This window comes from Ranitomeya imitator, chromosome 1 (assembly GCF_032444005.1).
Source record: "Ranitomeya imitator isolate aRanImi1 chromosome 1, aRanImi1.pri, whole genome shotgun sequence".
In the NCBI taxonomy this organism is placed as follows: Eukaryota; Metazoa; Chordata; class Amphibia; order Anura; family Dendrobatidae; genus Ranitomeya; species Ranitomeya imitator.
This window is the reverse complement of record NC_091282.1, coordinates 201,598,918-201,614,802: the sequence shown is the minus strand read 5'-3', so window position 1 is coordinate 201,614,802 and position 15,885 is coordinate 201,598,918. Positions and strand designations below refer to the sequence as shown.

Genomic DNA, 15,885 nt, shown 5'->3' with positions numbered 1-15,885 from the left:
ATGTCATGGCAGGTCCTTGTCGCATATCATCGCTGCCACCGGAACCTGCCGCTTGCATGGAGCGGTTACCGGAGCGTCTCGAGGAGCAGGAAAGGCGGCAGAAGGTGAGTATATAATGATTTTTTATTTTTTTAATTATTTTTAACATTAGATCCTTTTATTATTGACGCTGCATAGGCAGCATCAATAGTAAAAACTTGGTCACACAGGGTTAATAGCAGCGGTAACGGAGTTAGTTACCCACGGCATAACGCGGTCCGTTACGGCTGACATTAACCCTGTGTGAGCGGTGACTGCGGGGAGTATGGAGCAGGCGCCGGGCACTGACTGCAGGGGAGTAGGGAGGGACTAATCGGACTGTGGCCGTTGCTGATTGGCCGCGGCAGCCATGACAGGCAGCTGGCGAGACCAATCAGCGACTTGGATTCCATGACAGAGGCCGCGACCAATGAATATCTGTGACAGACAGAAGGACAGACAGAAGGACAGACAGAAGGACAGACAGAAGGACAGACAGAAAAATGGAAGTGACCCTTAGACAATTATATAGTAGATCTGAGTCCTTCTCGCTCAAACTCCATGGTAAAATTGCTGTTTTAACTGCCTAGCTAATGCTCCTTTACAAGTTGCTTTGAACTGCTGCTCTAGCAAGAACCAATACTCAAATCCTATTTACAAACCCTCTCCATGTGAGCTGTTCCCTTCTCCAATGCTCAGGAAGTAAGAGCACTCGTACAAAGACAGCACGAACTAGGCAGATAAACATACTGCTCAATGGCTAGTGTGAGAGAGATGGAAACAAAATAGGTAATAGAGCATATTGTAAAAATTAGTGACCTGACACAGGCTGATCAATGAATAAAAAAAAGTTTGCATCAGATCTAAAGTAAGTATACATTATGAGGATGAACACAGACTAGAAAATATATATATAAAAATATATATATATATGTGTGTACGTACGTGTGTACGTACGTACGTACGTACGTACGTACGTACGTACGTGTGTGTGTGTATATATGTATATATATATATATATATATATATATATATATATATATATATATATATATATATATATATATATATATATATATATATATATATATATACATACATACACACATACATACATATACGTACACACTGCATATAACTATTATATGAACTGAAGTTATGCAAGCGGAGTGATAATCTTCAGCAGCAATCCACTTTTCCAGCAGCATGCTTTATAAAATCCCATCAGATATCTCATCGTTAGGCAAAACTAATGATTCTGACCACATGAACTTGAAACTTTGAAGCAGGGAAAAGAGTGGGCTATAGATAAGATATGATTACTTAATGAGCTGAACGATAACCATTATGAAATAGCAGCCAAGAGTCTCAATGGAGCTGGGCACAAAAATTGGCACATTTATATGATGTAATAGGACAATTTTGCAGATTGCTTTGAAGCGTTCATATTATCTTACAGAATAACTCAATAAAAGCAGAACGTGTCATTTACTAAATGTCATGTAAGGTCTCCTAGTAGTTAATGGAAAGTCAACACTTCATGGAAAGCAATTTTTTAGACATTTAAAAAAAAAAAAGTATACGTTTATTAAGAAAGTGTATGGCTCGGTCCCCAAGGAACGTTTCTGAGCCACCGAGAGCTTGTGGCAGAATGCAGTAGATAGACAGTACAAGTGGGCCGGTGTCATTATCACTTGTAACACTAGGCTTATACTTGAGTCAATAAGTTTTCCCAGTTTTTTTTTGTGGCAAAATTAGGGGCCCCGGCTTATAAATGGGTTGGCTTATACTCGGGTATATACGGTAGTTGGCTGCATAGCCCTATCCTCAGAGGGGTTATCTGGGACTGTTGGTTTTTCAGCTATGGGGCTGAGAAATTAATAGATAGTTGCCAACTACCGGCCTGTTCAGCCCTGCAACAATCTCTTCCAGTTCAGAGTGCTGGCAGACCGCTCCTGACAGCGTTTCTCCTGCTTCCTGTTATGTCACACTGACAGAGCTGGTCCTTCTCTTCCCACCCGCTTTCAACTGCGCATCAATGCAGATCTTCTGCTGCCTAAACACCTGATCCGGAACACGTTGTTGCAGGACAGGGAGGTACTTAGCAAATACACATCAGTGAATTCTTGGCCACATAGGTTAAAAAAAATCCCCGATAACCCATTGAGGCTTTCAACAGAAAATGACTGATCATGCACCTTGGAGTGGCCAAACAGTGTAGTTTTCTTCCTTCTGGCTTCTGTTAATCAAGGAAGAGCTGGCAAGAAGATAGATGCAAAATTAATAGGTGGGAAGGTGCACCGAGCATTGCTGCTTGTTTTAAGCAGTCATTTTGTGCTGAAAGACTCCCTTTAAAGGGAACCTTTCCCCACCAGAAACGCTATTTACGCTAGAGTTACTGTAATCTGCAGGTAAATAATGGGATGCATTAAAAGAAGCATAGATGCTCATGAGGAGAACATAATGTTACCTCTATACAAGTCACTAGTTCGACCACACTTAGAATACTGTGCACAGTTCTGGTCTCCGGTGTATAAGAAAGACATAGCTGAACTGGAGCGGGTGCAGAGAAGAGCGACCAAGGTTATTAGAAGACTGGGGGGTCTGCAATGCCAAGATAGGTTATTACACTTGGGACTATTTAGTTTGGAAAAACGAAGACTGAGGGGTGATCTTATTTTAATGTATAAATATATGAGAGGACAGTACAAAGACCTTTCTGATGATGTTTTTAATCATAGACCTGAAACAGGAACAAGGGGGCATCCTCTGCGTTTGGAGGAAAAAAGGTTTAAGCATAATAACAGACGTGGATTCTTTACTGTGAGAGCAGTGAGACTATGGAACTCTCTGCCGTATGATGTTGTAATGAGTGATTCATTACTTAAATTTAAGAGGGGACTGGATACCTTTCTGGAAAAGTATAATGTTACAGGGTATATACACTAGATTCCTTGATAGGGCGTTGATCCAGGGAACTAGTCTGATTGCCGTATGTGGAGTCGGGAAGGAATTTTTTTCCCCAATGTGGAGCTTACTCTTTGTCACATGAGTTTTTTTTTGCCTTCCTTTGGATCAACATGTTAGGGCATGTTAGGTTAGGCTATGGGTTGAACTAGATGGACATATAGTCTTCCTTCAACCTTAATAACTATGTAACTATGTAAATATAGAGTTAAACCTTGTGTAGTCAGCTGACTGGAAGCGCTGCAATATGGAGACATTTAAAGTAGCCCACCTCCCATCAAAGTATTTATCCTCTTAAAATATTGTTATCATCATATTATATAGCATTGTGAACTTACAATTGCTCATTTTGCCTTTCTACCCAGCTAATTCTTCTGTTTTTCCATTAGGTCTATGACATCATATGATTATAAACGGACTGGCTGAATCCTTCTAAGCTCTTTGTAGAAACAGGAGGTCAATTTTCCCTGTATGAGTCATAAGTCACTGAAAGTCAATGGCGAGGGGAGGAGAGAGCAGCTGGATCAAGAGTTGAAGAGGGGAATGATTTCTGCAGGTACAAGAAATATCATGTTTCTACATAAAGAAGAGAAAAGAGAAGAATTGTCCGGGTAGAAAGGCAAAATGAGCAATTGTAAGTACACAATGCTATATGACGACTGCAAAATAGAGGATAAAAAAATTTAAGTTATGGTTGTATTCTCTGAGTAACTGCTCCCTCCGAGTCACCGGGGCATTGAAGGGGAGTGATTACATCACCGCTCTTCATTGGTGCCTAATGGGACTACATAACATTATCATAGCTTCTAATTCCAATTTATGAAAAAAAATAACGAAAACACTAATTCAGAAACGGCATTCAAGCTTTTTAAGCTGCTCACTGAGCAGTAGATAGAAGACCAGAATATTTTTTTTTTTCTTGTGTCACTTTTGGATATCTCCCATGGTTTTTGTGACATCTTTTTTACCATCGCTTGCCAGACGTTCTTTTTGTGTGTGTTTTTATTTTTGTTAAAAAAAAAAAAAAAAAGCAAAACAGAGGGTGAAATACTCCAAAAGACGTCCAGGCGTCTCCTGAGCTTTCTCATACACTTGTAATGTATAGTACAGATCTTAGTCCAAAACACCAGAAGAATGGACTTGTCACTTCTTATAACCTCTTGGCATCTTTGGAAACCTAAAGCGGTTAAAATATGTTCAAAAGCCAGAACATAAGCACAGGAAGTTGTTTTTACATAGAAATAATATTAATCTTGATTTTTATATAGCGCTAACATATTCCGCAGCGCTTTATCATCACTGTCACCCATCTAAATTCCCTATCAGTATGTCTTTGGAATGTGGGAGGAAACCGGAGAGCCCGGAGGAAACCCAGGCACACACGGGGAGAACATACAAACTCCTTGTAGATGTTGTCCTGCAAGGCTGCAGTGCTAACCACTGAGCCACAGTGTTTTGTTTTGTTTTGTTTTGTTTTTTTATACAGTTTCTGCAGGGGAATCTGCCTGAAATAAGATGTTGTGTGCACACATACATAAGGGTGTGTGCAATTTGAGAGAGCAAAACTCAGCAAAAAAGATTCAGGTTTTTTGAGGGGATCCTCTCCAAATTCCTGGCTGAAAAGTCTTACAATTAATTTCTATGTGAAATTCACTTTGCTGTTTATATAAAGGTGTTTTTTTAAGCTTTTTTTCTGAAGAGGTTTGAAAAACCCTTGGTGGAAGAAAGTTTGTCAGTTCGTTGATAAGGATCCTGAAGGTAACCTCTCCAGCCTAGAGTCTGTCCAATCAAAACGCTGCAGAGAATGCTTCAAGGGAAAAAGAAACCCTTCCTAAACAGCTCCAAGAAATATTCAGGAAAAGAAAAACTCCACTAAACAGGAGAGTTCATGGAAGTGTCGTCGTGAAAACCCATCAAGGCTGGAGTAGTGTATGATCGTGCTACACCAGTCATGTTTATATAGAAGGGGATGAATTCTGGGCATTTTGGCATCTAAAGTGCCAGAATTTTTCATGAATTTAACAGGTGGTGTGGCCACATCGAGGCCCACCCAATTCAGCAGAGCGGACTCAAACAGCCAATATATAAAGTGGCAATCTTTTTTTTTTTTTTCCCACACATTTTGCCAGCTTTTACGCCAGCTATCTGATATTAAAGCTTTGATGAATCGGACCCATGTTTGACAGTCTCAGAAATCTCCATGTGCACATAACATTACATCTGCTGAACTGTTCAGCAGGCAGGATTGCACATAAGGCTGGTTTTGACAACTACGGTAAATTTACAGATTCTCCATGAGCCTCAGGATTACCCATTACTCCCAACATTTCCTTCTGAGATCTCTGCCTTTTTTTAACATTCATTTAATTTTTTTTCTATTGCTGGCAAAAGATCAGGCATAACACTTGGCACACTGTTCCCATCCTAAATGGCCAATACATTATTCAGTTTCTTCTTAAAGGAACAAGGCGGCTATGCAGCTTGCCAAAAAAGGGCTTATTATTATTAAGCCTCCTCAATGAGATCATTTATACTCACTGAACAAACAGCCATAAAACTCAGCCAACAAGAATATAAAGCAAATGTAAAACATTCTTTCATCCTATTCCAAAACAAACAGTTCCAAAATAATCATTAAAACAGAAAAAGCCAAAACAGAAAGCAGAGAAAGGAACTGCAGGGTGTAACAGAACACGCTTAACATGCCTGGCATTTTTTAGCCATCGGCATAATATGCCTTTTTGCATTGATCGTGTCACTCACTTTCACCCCATCTGTCTCCTTATCATGGCGCTGGATCCATACACAGAAGAACATGGTAGAAATAGTCACATCTTACTAGAACGATAGGACTACTGAACCTGCAGACAGTTACATGTAACACCCACTAATGTCATGGTCATAGAAAACCACAGTTAAGAATACGCCGTAAAGAATATTTTTGCTAAATGTCTTTTAAGGAGTGCATGCTTTTAATTACAGTGAAATCAAAAATGTATCCCAATAGGGCTACCTAGTTATAAAAAAAAAAAAAAATATATATATATATATATATATATATATATATATATATACACACACATATATATGTATATATATATATATATATATATATATATATATATATATATATACACACACATACATATATATATATATATATATATATATATATATATATATATATATATATATATATATATATATATATATATATATATATATATATATATATATATATACATATACATATATACACACACACACTAGATGGTGGCCCGATTCTAACGCATCGGGTATTCTAGAATATGCATATCCACGTAGTATATTGCCCAGCCACGTAGTATATTGCCCAGCCACGTAGTATACTGCCAGCCACATATTGCCCAGCCACATAGTATATAGCACAGCCCACGTAGTACGGTATATTGCCTAGTCACGTAATATATTGCCCAGCCACATAGTATATAGCAGAGCCACGTAGTATATTGCCCAGCACAGAGCCACGCAGTATAGAGACTTAAAAAAATAAAAATAAACATATGAGGAGGCTCAAATATATAATTACGACTGAGGAAATAAGGTTTCACTCCAATGTGCTGCTGCTGCTCCCTCAGGTGCTCCGGGGCTGCTCCCTCTCCTTTTAGTGACAAGGACTCTACTTCAGTTCTGCATCACAGTATAGGAACGTGCTGGCGGTCAGAGCGACCATGGCACTAAGTGTAGGACTGCACACGGCCACCGATCCTAGCAAGTAACTTTATGGTCTCCTGGCACAAGGAGACTGGCTCTTACAGATGGTGTATTTAACGCTAAGTTGGCAGGAAGCGGTTCACTAACATGTAATGCACAGTGCATATAAGTCTGTTAAAGGGAGTCTGTCAGTAAATGTTTGCTATATAATCTGAAACAACCGAAAAGAATAAAACTATGCACTATTGCCTTTTCTTACTTACAGCAGGGCATTTGCTCATTTTGTTTCAGTCTTAGGTTTTGTCTGTTTAATGGCCGGTGTGAACATGCTCCTATATTTTGCATGCATACCAACTTATACTACAGTTCATTTTTTTTTCAGTTTAGTTTCAGGTTTCTTGAGTTCGTGCAGGTAAGGATGTGGCCCCTCTTTCTTTGAGCGGAACATTACCTTTATATATCTTCCCATTTGCTGGGCATCCATATTCAGGACCCGGTACTACTCAGCCCTTATTCACATTGACGTCACTTTGGCAGATGGCAAGGTATTAATACTAGAGGTTAGGATCATCCTGACACTTGTGACATGGCTTTTACTAAGTTCCCCATGTTATTTCTATGCACTACTGCTTTTACTTATTTGCCTACAGCAGGGTATATGTTTATTTTGTATCTCTCTTAGGTTTTGTCCATGTAATCTGAGAGCAGCTCTGATTCCAGAGATGTTTCACTTACTAGGCTGCGGCTTACTGTTTTATTAGCAGGAGATTATGAAAAGAAGACCAAGTGTGTTGTGCCTTCTAATCTACTGCTCTGTGTATCCCCACCCCATTACTTATTAGCAGCTTTTTAGCAATGTACACAGAAAGCTGCCAATCAGTGGTGTGAGCAAGGTTATACAGAGCTCAGCATTCAGAGCTCTGCTAGATCTGCACCAGAAAAAAACTGTTTCAAAATGACTGCATGCAGACCAAAATGTGACATCGCTGAAATCAGGGACTCAGCCCCTACATTGTGCTGTTCTCAGATTACATTACAAAAACCTGCTGACGGATTTCCACTACTGTCCTGAAATAAATAAAGCTGCCAGTAAAACTATCAGGCTGGGAAAAGCAAGCTATTTGAGATTTTAGGACAAGAGGTCAATAACAGCAGCACAGATTTTCTCATCTTGGCTCGAAGGTTACAATTTTTCGTAAAGCAGGAAATTTGGAAAAATCTCAGATGAGGAGTAAATGATCACAGCTAAACACATTATCTGACAAGACCTAAAACTAATCATAGAACTGCAGCGACGAGCCGAGGCTCAGGATTGATGCTTATAGAATAAGTGGATGTCACTCATCACAGATTGGTTTAACATAGGAAGTGTCTAAAAGCAGCAGTGCAATCTACTTAAATTGTATTTTACTATGAAAAAAAAAAAAAAAAAAGTCAATCACTTCTGTCAATCATGAGATTTCAACTGTAAAGTTATAATGGCAGCAAAGATCATGTTGTGCTCCTAGAATTATTAATATTTACTGAACTAAAAAGAAAGTCAGGACCCAAGAAAATCCAGATCTCCACCTGTTATTGGGCTTTATGACATTATGGCAAATCATTAGGATCCCGAGGAGAAGAGAGCCAAGAGGTGATGTTCAGGGGACCGCAGCACCAATCGTTTCTGGCTACTGGGGTCTCTGCGTTCCGAGTCTGTTACTTATCCCAACAGATAAGCCCACCCTACCTACCGCAGCCAAGTGATGGATTTGCACGTTCCTCTTTTTTCCTCCGTCTTCCAAGAGCCATAACTTCTTTTTTTTACTGATTACAGCAAAATCCATTTTTTATTTTACCGCTTTAAAAAATAAATGAACACCACCATGGATTTCTGGTCACCATTTCCTGAGAACGGTTTTATTTCTATGGACAAGATTGTGTCCAGGTTTGCAGGGCAAGCTGTACTTTACTGGTATCACATGACCACATTTGGGTTTTTGCTCACTTTTTAATACATTTTTGGAGACTAGATTAAAAATAAATTCTGCCATGTTTACATTTTTTTTTAGGGCTCTGGACTGTGTAATACATTTCATTTTTTTTTTGTTTTAATCTAACTTATTGATACAACACCGCCAAATATGTAATTTACTTTTTCCCCATAATGGGACAAGGGAGGCGATTTGAACTTTTCTTTTGTAATTATAATAATAAATTATATATTATTACATAAATATAGATTTTTATTTTTAGTTCCCCTAAGAGACTTGAACTTGTGATCATTTGTATAATACCCTGCCCATGGCCTGTGGCTGAGAGTCATAAGAATCTCTTCAGTATGCCTCCGGCTATCATGACAACAAAACCGGCACTCTGCTGTTATATCTCCGGGAAGGGGGAGGTTTAACCCCTTAGTGACAAAGCCAGTTTTTACAATTCTGACCACTGTCACTTTATGAAGTTATAACTCTGGAACGCTTTAACAGATCCCGCTGATTCTGAGGTTTTTTTTTTATGACATATTGTACTTTGTGGTAAAATTTCATCAATACAACTAAGAAATATATCTTGGTACCGTGTTAGCCAGTATATAGAAAAATACTTAGGAGTTGAGAGTCCTCAGTGGTTGATACCTTTTAATGGCTAACTGAAAAGATGGTAACAAATTGCAATTTACGTTTTGTTCTGGGTAGTTGGGTGTCGTTGTAGCGACTGCGGCGTTGATAATTATGGTTCCTGCCTGAGTGGGAGTAGTTATCGCGTCACTGCAGCGTGCCCAATAGCCAGTACATAGCAGGCAGCCTTTCTGGGGACTAATTACCCCAGGTGCAGTACCTAATCTGACCTGAGAGTAAGGGGGGCGCCAGAGAGCTGCAAGTCTTAAGTGGAACTGTAAGCGGGATATACATAAATCCCTGCAGTTCGTGGTATATTGAAGAGCAGTGGGATACCTAAAATAAGCCCCTGCTGTAAACTGAGAGGTCAATAGCCTTGTGTGTGTTTTTCATCACATTGTGGAGTGGAGGGATAACTAAGATAAGCCCCCCCTGCACATTTGATAGCCGTCTGTTGGCCTAAAGTCACCCCGACCCGTGACGTAGGGGTGACGGTCACGGTGTGAATCGTGACAAATTGGTCAAAACGAAAGCTTGTAATTTATTACCATCTTTTCAGTTAGCCATTAACCCCTTTACCCCCAAGGGTGGTTTGCACGTCAATGACCAGGCCAATTTTTACAATTCTGACCACTGTCCCTTTATGAGATTATAACTCCGAAACGCTTCAACGGATCCTGGTGATTCTGACATTGTTTTCTCGTGACATATTGTACTTCATGATAGTGGTAAAATTTCTTTGATAGTACCTGCATTTATTTGTGAAAAAAACGGAAATTTGGCGAAAATTTTGAAAATTTCGCAATTTTCAAACTTTGAATTTTTTATGCAATTAAATCACAGAGATATGTCACACAAAATACTTAATAAGTAACATTTCCCACATGTCTCCTTTACATCAGCATAATTTTGGAACCAATTTTTTTTTTGTTAGGGAGTTATAAGGGTTAAAAGTTGACCAGCAATTTCTCATTTTTACAACACCATTTTTTTTTTTAGGGACCACGTCTCATTTGAAGTCATTTTGAGGGGTCTATATGATAGAAAATGCCCAAGTGTGACACCATTCTAAAAACTGCACCCCTCAAGGTGCTCAAAACCACATTCAAGAAGTTTATTAACCCTTCAGGTGTTTAATAGGAATTTTTGGAATGTTTAAATAAAAATGAACATTTAACTTTTTTGCACAAAAAATTTACTTCAGTTCCAATTTGTTTTATTTTACCAAGGGTAACAGGAGAAAATGGACCCCAAAAGTTGTTGTCCAATTTGTCCTGAGTACGCTGATACCCCATATGTGGCAGTAAACCACTGTTTGGGCGCATGGGAGAGCTCGGAAGGGAAGGAGCGCCGTTTGACTTTTCAATGCAAAATTGACAGAAATTGAGATGGGACGCCATGTTGCGTTTGGAGAGCCACTGATTTGCCTAAATATTGAAACCCCCCACAAGTGACACCATTTTGGAAAGTAGACCCCCTAAGGAACTTATCTTGATGTGCTGTGAGAGCTTTGAACCCCCAAGTATTTCACTACAGTTTATAACGCAGAGCCGTGCAAATAAAAAATTTTTTTTTTCCACAAAAATTATATTTTAGCCCCCAGTTTTGTATTTTTCCAAGGTTAGCAGGAGAAATTGGACCCTAAATGTTGTTGTCCAATTTGTCCTGAGTACGCTGATACCCGATATGTGGGGGGGAACCACCGTTTGGGCGCATGGGAGGGCTCGGAAGGGAAGGAGCATCATTTGGAATGCAGACTTAGATGGATTGGTCTGCAGGCGTCACATTGCGTTTGCAGAGCCCCTAATGTACCTAAACAGTAGAAACCCCCCACAAGTGACCCCATATTGGAAACTAGACCCCTCAATGAACTTATCTAGATGTGTTGTGAGAACTTTGAACCCCCAAGTGTTTCACTACAGTTTATAACGCAGAGCCGTGAAAATAAAAAATCTTTTTGTTTTCCCACAAAAATTATTTTTTAGCCCCCAGTTTTGTATTTTCCCAAGGGTAACAGGAGAAATTGGTCCACAAAAGTTGTTGTCCAATTTGTCCCGAGTACGCTGATACCCCATATGTGAGGGTAAACCCCTGTTTGGGCACACAGGAGAGCTCGGAAGGGAAGGAGCACTGTTTTACTTTTTCAACGCAGAATTTCCTGGAATTGAGATCGGACGCCATGTCGTGTTTGGAGAGCCCCTGATGTGCCGAAACAGTGGAAACCCCCCAATTATAACTGAAACCCTAATCTAAACACACCCCTAACCCTAATTCCAACGGTAACCCTAACCACACCTCTAACCCTGACACACCCCTAACCCTAATCCCAACCCTATTCCCAACTGTAAATGTAATCTAAACCCTAACCCTAACTTTAGCCCCAACCCTAACTGTAGCCCCAACCCTAACCCTAGCCCTAGCCCTAACCCTAGCCCTAGCCCTAACCCTAATGGGAAAATGGAAATAAATACATTTTTTTTTATTTTTCCCTAACTAAGGGGGTGATGAAGGGGGGTTTGATTTACTTTTATAGCGGGTTTTTTAGCGGATTTTTATGATTGGCAGCCGTCACACACTGAAAGACCCTTTTTATTGCAAAAAATATTTTTTGCAATACCACATTTTGAGAGCTATAATTTTTCCATATTTTGGACCACAGAGTCATGTGAGGTCTTGTTTTTTGCGGGACGAGTTGACGTTTTTATTGAAAACATTTTCGGGCACGTGACATTTTTTCATCGCTTTTTATTCCGATTTTTGTGAGGAAGAATGACCAAAAACCAGCTATTCATGAATTTCTATTGGGGGAGGCGTTTATACCGTTCCGCGTTTGGTAAAATTGATAAATCAGTTTTATTCTTCGGGTCAGTACGATTACAGCGACACCTCATTTATATCATTTTTTTATGGTTTGGCGCTTTTATACGATAAAAACTATTTTACAGAAAAAATAATTATTTTTGCATCGCTTTATTCTCAGGACTATAACTTTTTTATTTTTTCGCTGATGATGCTGTGTGGCGGCTCGATTTTTGCGGGACAAGATGACGCTTTCAGCGGTACCATGGTTATTTATATCTGTCCTTTTGATCGCGTGTTATTCCACTTTTTGTTCGGCGGTATGATAATAAAGCGTTGTTTTTTGCCTCGTTTTTTTTTTTTTTTTCTCTTACGGTGTTTACTGAAGGGGTTAACTAGTGGGACAGTTTTATAGGTCGGGTCGTTACGGACGCGGCGATACTAAATATGTGTACTTTTATTGGTTTTTTTTTTTTTTTTAGATGAAGAAATGTATTTATGGGAATAATATTTTTTTTTTTTTCATTATTTTGGAATATTTTTTTTTATTTTTTTTCATCTTTGATCGCGGTGTGCCAGGGGTTAATGTGCCGGGGGCGGTCCGTGACCGCTCCTGGCACATAGTGCCGGATGTCAGCTGCGATAAGCAGCTGACACCCGGCCGCGATCGGCCGCGCTCCCCCCGTGAGCGCGGCCGATCGGCTATGACGTACTATCCCGTCCAGGGTCAGATAAGCCCAGGGCACCTCGACGGGATAGTACGTCTAAAGTCACAGAGGGGTTAAAAGGTATCAACCACTGAGGACTCTCAACTCTAAATATTTATCAATACAACTTGCATTTACTTATGAAAAAATGGAAATTTGGCAACAATTTTGACAATTTAGCAATTTTCAAACTTTTAATATTTGTACCCTTAGGCTGGGTTCACATTGCATTAAAGCAGCCCGTTCAACACATGCGTTAAAGGGAACCTGTCACCCCAAAAATCGCGGGTGAGGTAAGCCCACCGGCATCAGGGGCTTATCTACAGCATTCTGTAATGCTGTAGATAAGCCCCAGATGTTACCTGAAAGAGGAGAAAAAGACGTTAGATTATACTCACCCAGGGGCGGTCCCGCTGCTGGTCAGGTCGGATGGGTGTCTCTGGTCCGCTGCGGCGCCTTCCATCTTCATTCCAAGACGTCCTCTTCTGATCTTCAGCCACGGCTCCGGCACAGGCGTACTTTGTCTACCCTGTTGAGGGCAGCGCAAAGTACTGCAGTGTGCAGGCGCCGGGCCTCTCTGACCTTTCCGGCGCCTGCGCACTGCAGTACTTTGTTGTGCCCTCAACAGGGCAAACAAAGTACGCCTGCGCCGGAGCCGTGGCTGAAGATCAGAAGAAGACGTCTTGGAAGAAGATGGGAGGCGCCGCAGCGGACCAGAGACACCCATCCGACCGGACCAGCAGCGGGACCGCCCCTGGGTGAGTATAATCTAACGTCTTTTTCTCCTCTTTCAGGTAACATCAGGGGCTTATCTACAGCATTACAGAATGCTGTAGATAAGCCCCTGATGCCGGTGGGCTTACCTCACCCGCGATTTTTGGGGTGACAGGTTCCCTTTAAAGAGCGATTTCTCATGTTTCCAACAAAATTAACAAAGCCATTTTTTTAGGGACCACCTCACATTTGAAGTGAGTTTGGGAAGTCAATATAACAGAAAATATCCAAAAGTGACACCATTCTAAAAACTGCACCCCTCAAGGTGCTCAAAACCACATTCAAGAGGTCTATTAACCCTTCAGGTGCTTCACGAGAACTAAAGCAATGTAGAAGAAAGAAAATGAACATTTTACTTTTTTCACTAAAATATACTTTGCAACCAAACTTTCTTTTTATTTTCCAAAGGGTATCAAGAAAAAAAATGGACCACACAATTGGTGTGCAATTTGTCCTGAGTAAGCCAATACCCCATATGTGGGGGAAAGCCACTGTTTGGGCGCATGGCAGGGCTCAGAAGGGAAGGAGCGCCATTTGACTTTTTGAAAGCAAAATTGGCTGGAATCAATAGCAGGGGCGCCATGTTGCGTTCGAAGACCCCCTGATGTACCTAAACAGTGGAAACCCCCCAATTCTAACTCCAACCCTAACAGACCTAACCCCAACCTGTCAGTTCACCAAGAATACAGGGGAACCCAAGGCATTTTTTAATTTTTTTTTTTATTTATAGCCAAGCGGCGACTGATGAATTCTGCCATCAGCCGCTCCTGCTCTCACTGTTATTAGCGGCAGGTAGGCTCTCGCTGTTATCAATTGAATATAACTCTCAACATTCTCTCCTGCTCGCAGGAAGAGCAGGGAAGAATGACGAGAGCCGACTTCAGCACTCGGCGCCGGGGAACAGCGCTAACTGTACCACTGCTTCCCAGGTGCCGGTACATGTGGTACTGATGAGGCACACAGTTGCCACGCGTAAGGCACAAGTATTACACACACGAACACCGACGTCTCCGGTACCGTAAATTTAAGGACATGCGAAACAGGCCTAAGACTGTTTTAAATTAGTGCTGGATCCTAATGGTTCTTTAAATTTGTATGCTTTTAGCATGACAAAAAAAGTATTAGGCCAGGCTCACATCAAAGAAAGGTACGCCTTGTTGTGACTGATGGGAACTCATGAATTGGCCAATTTGTGCGCCAAGTACCTTCATTTTTATAACTATATTCTCTATGGCGGTAATGCAGTTCAAACAATAAAAAAAGAGCAAAGAATCCGCACCACTGCAGCAAAGGTTCACTGCGCCTCACACTCAAACCAGCCACGTGCCATAAACGCCCCAAACGGATCGGGTGCTCAATCTGAAAAAAGTATGCAAAAAAATTCCAATGAAATAAGAAAACAGAGCACTCACCGTCCTAAAAATCAGTCCTTTTTTGAAACGGAAGAATCTTCAGCAGGGAAGAATGTGAATTGTGACAGACGGCAGTTTCACGCTACTGCGCTTACAGGGTCCTACAGACGAAAGGAAGTCCACTTCCTGTCGTCTATAGGATCCGTGGAAGCGAAGTAGCGCGAAACGGCCGTCTGTCACAATTCACATTCTTCCCTGCTGAAGATTCTTCCGTTTCAATGAAGGACTGATTTTTAGGATGGTAATGCAGTTCAAATTTCATGTGTTCAATTTCTCCATATTGTAGCGTTATTAGAGTTGTAGAGTTATTTTGTTTGTATATTATGCAGTCACAGCAGCTTGAACCTGTTCACACTTGCATTATTCTGTTCAGAGCTGCTGGTCAGTTTTTGTAGATGTAGAGATAGAATGGATAGGGAGAAAGGTGTGAATGTATTCAGATAACAGAGAGTATATAGCAGGGTGTAGGTATGTATATATACACCCTGCTGTATACAAGCAGATATAAGGGGGGCTGGGTCTGCAGGGAGCGCACAGGAACAACATGGGCTCTGCTGAAGAGTCCACCTGTCAGTTTACAGAGCCAGAATGAAGGGGGATTCTCAGCGAAAGATCATGTGACCAGGGGAGCGGCTCAGGTCACTGCAGCGTTAGTGAAATGCTTATCTATGGCAGCTAGTTCACATGAAAGGAATGTATAAAGTAGTGGCCAACCCCTTAATATTTTTGGTAGCCACCAGAGAACCAGGGAAATATCAAGATGGGAGCACAGGGAGGTCTGGAAGGTCATCATTACTGAATACTCCTCTCTTATTATTTTACATCATTCGGAGCAGAGTTTGTCCTTTCTTATTATACCTACATAATTCCTTTTAGTTTGTACTTGCGGATTCTCAGGTGATGAGCAACAAAATCCTC

At 40.7% G+C, this 15,885-nt stretch overlaps 1 protein-coding gene across 1 annotated transcript in view; it reads right to left on the bottom strand.

Annotated features, from left to right (window-relative positions):
* HSD17B4 (hydroxysteroid 17-beta dehydrogenase 4) overlaps nucleotides 1–15,885 on the bottom strand; it is a 505,871-nt gene that overhangs the window by 487,364 nt on the left and 2,622 nt on the right. The gene's annotated exons all lie outside the window — the stretch shown is intronic.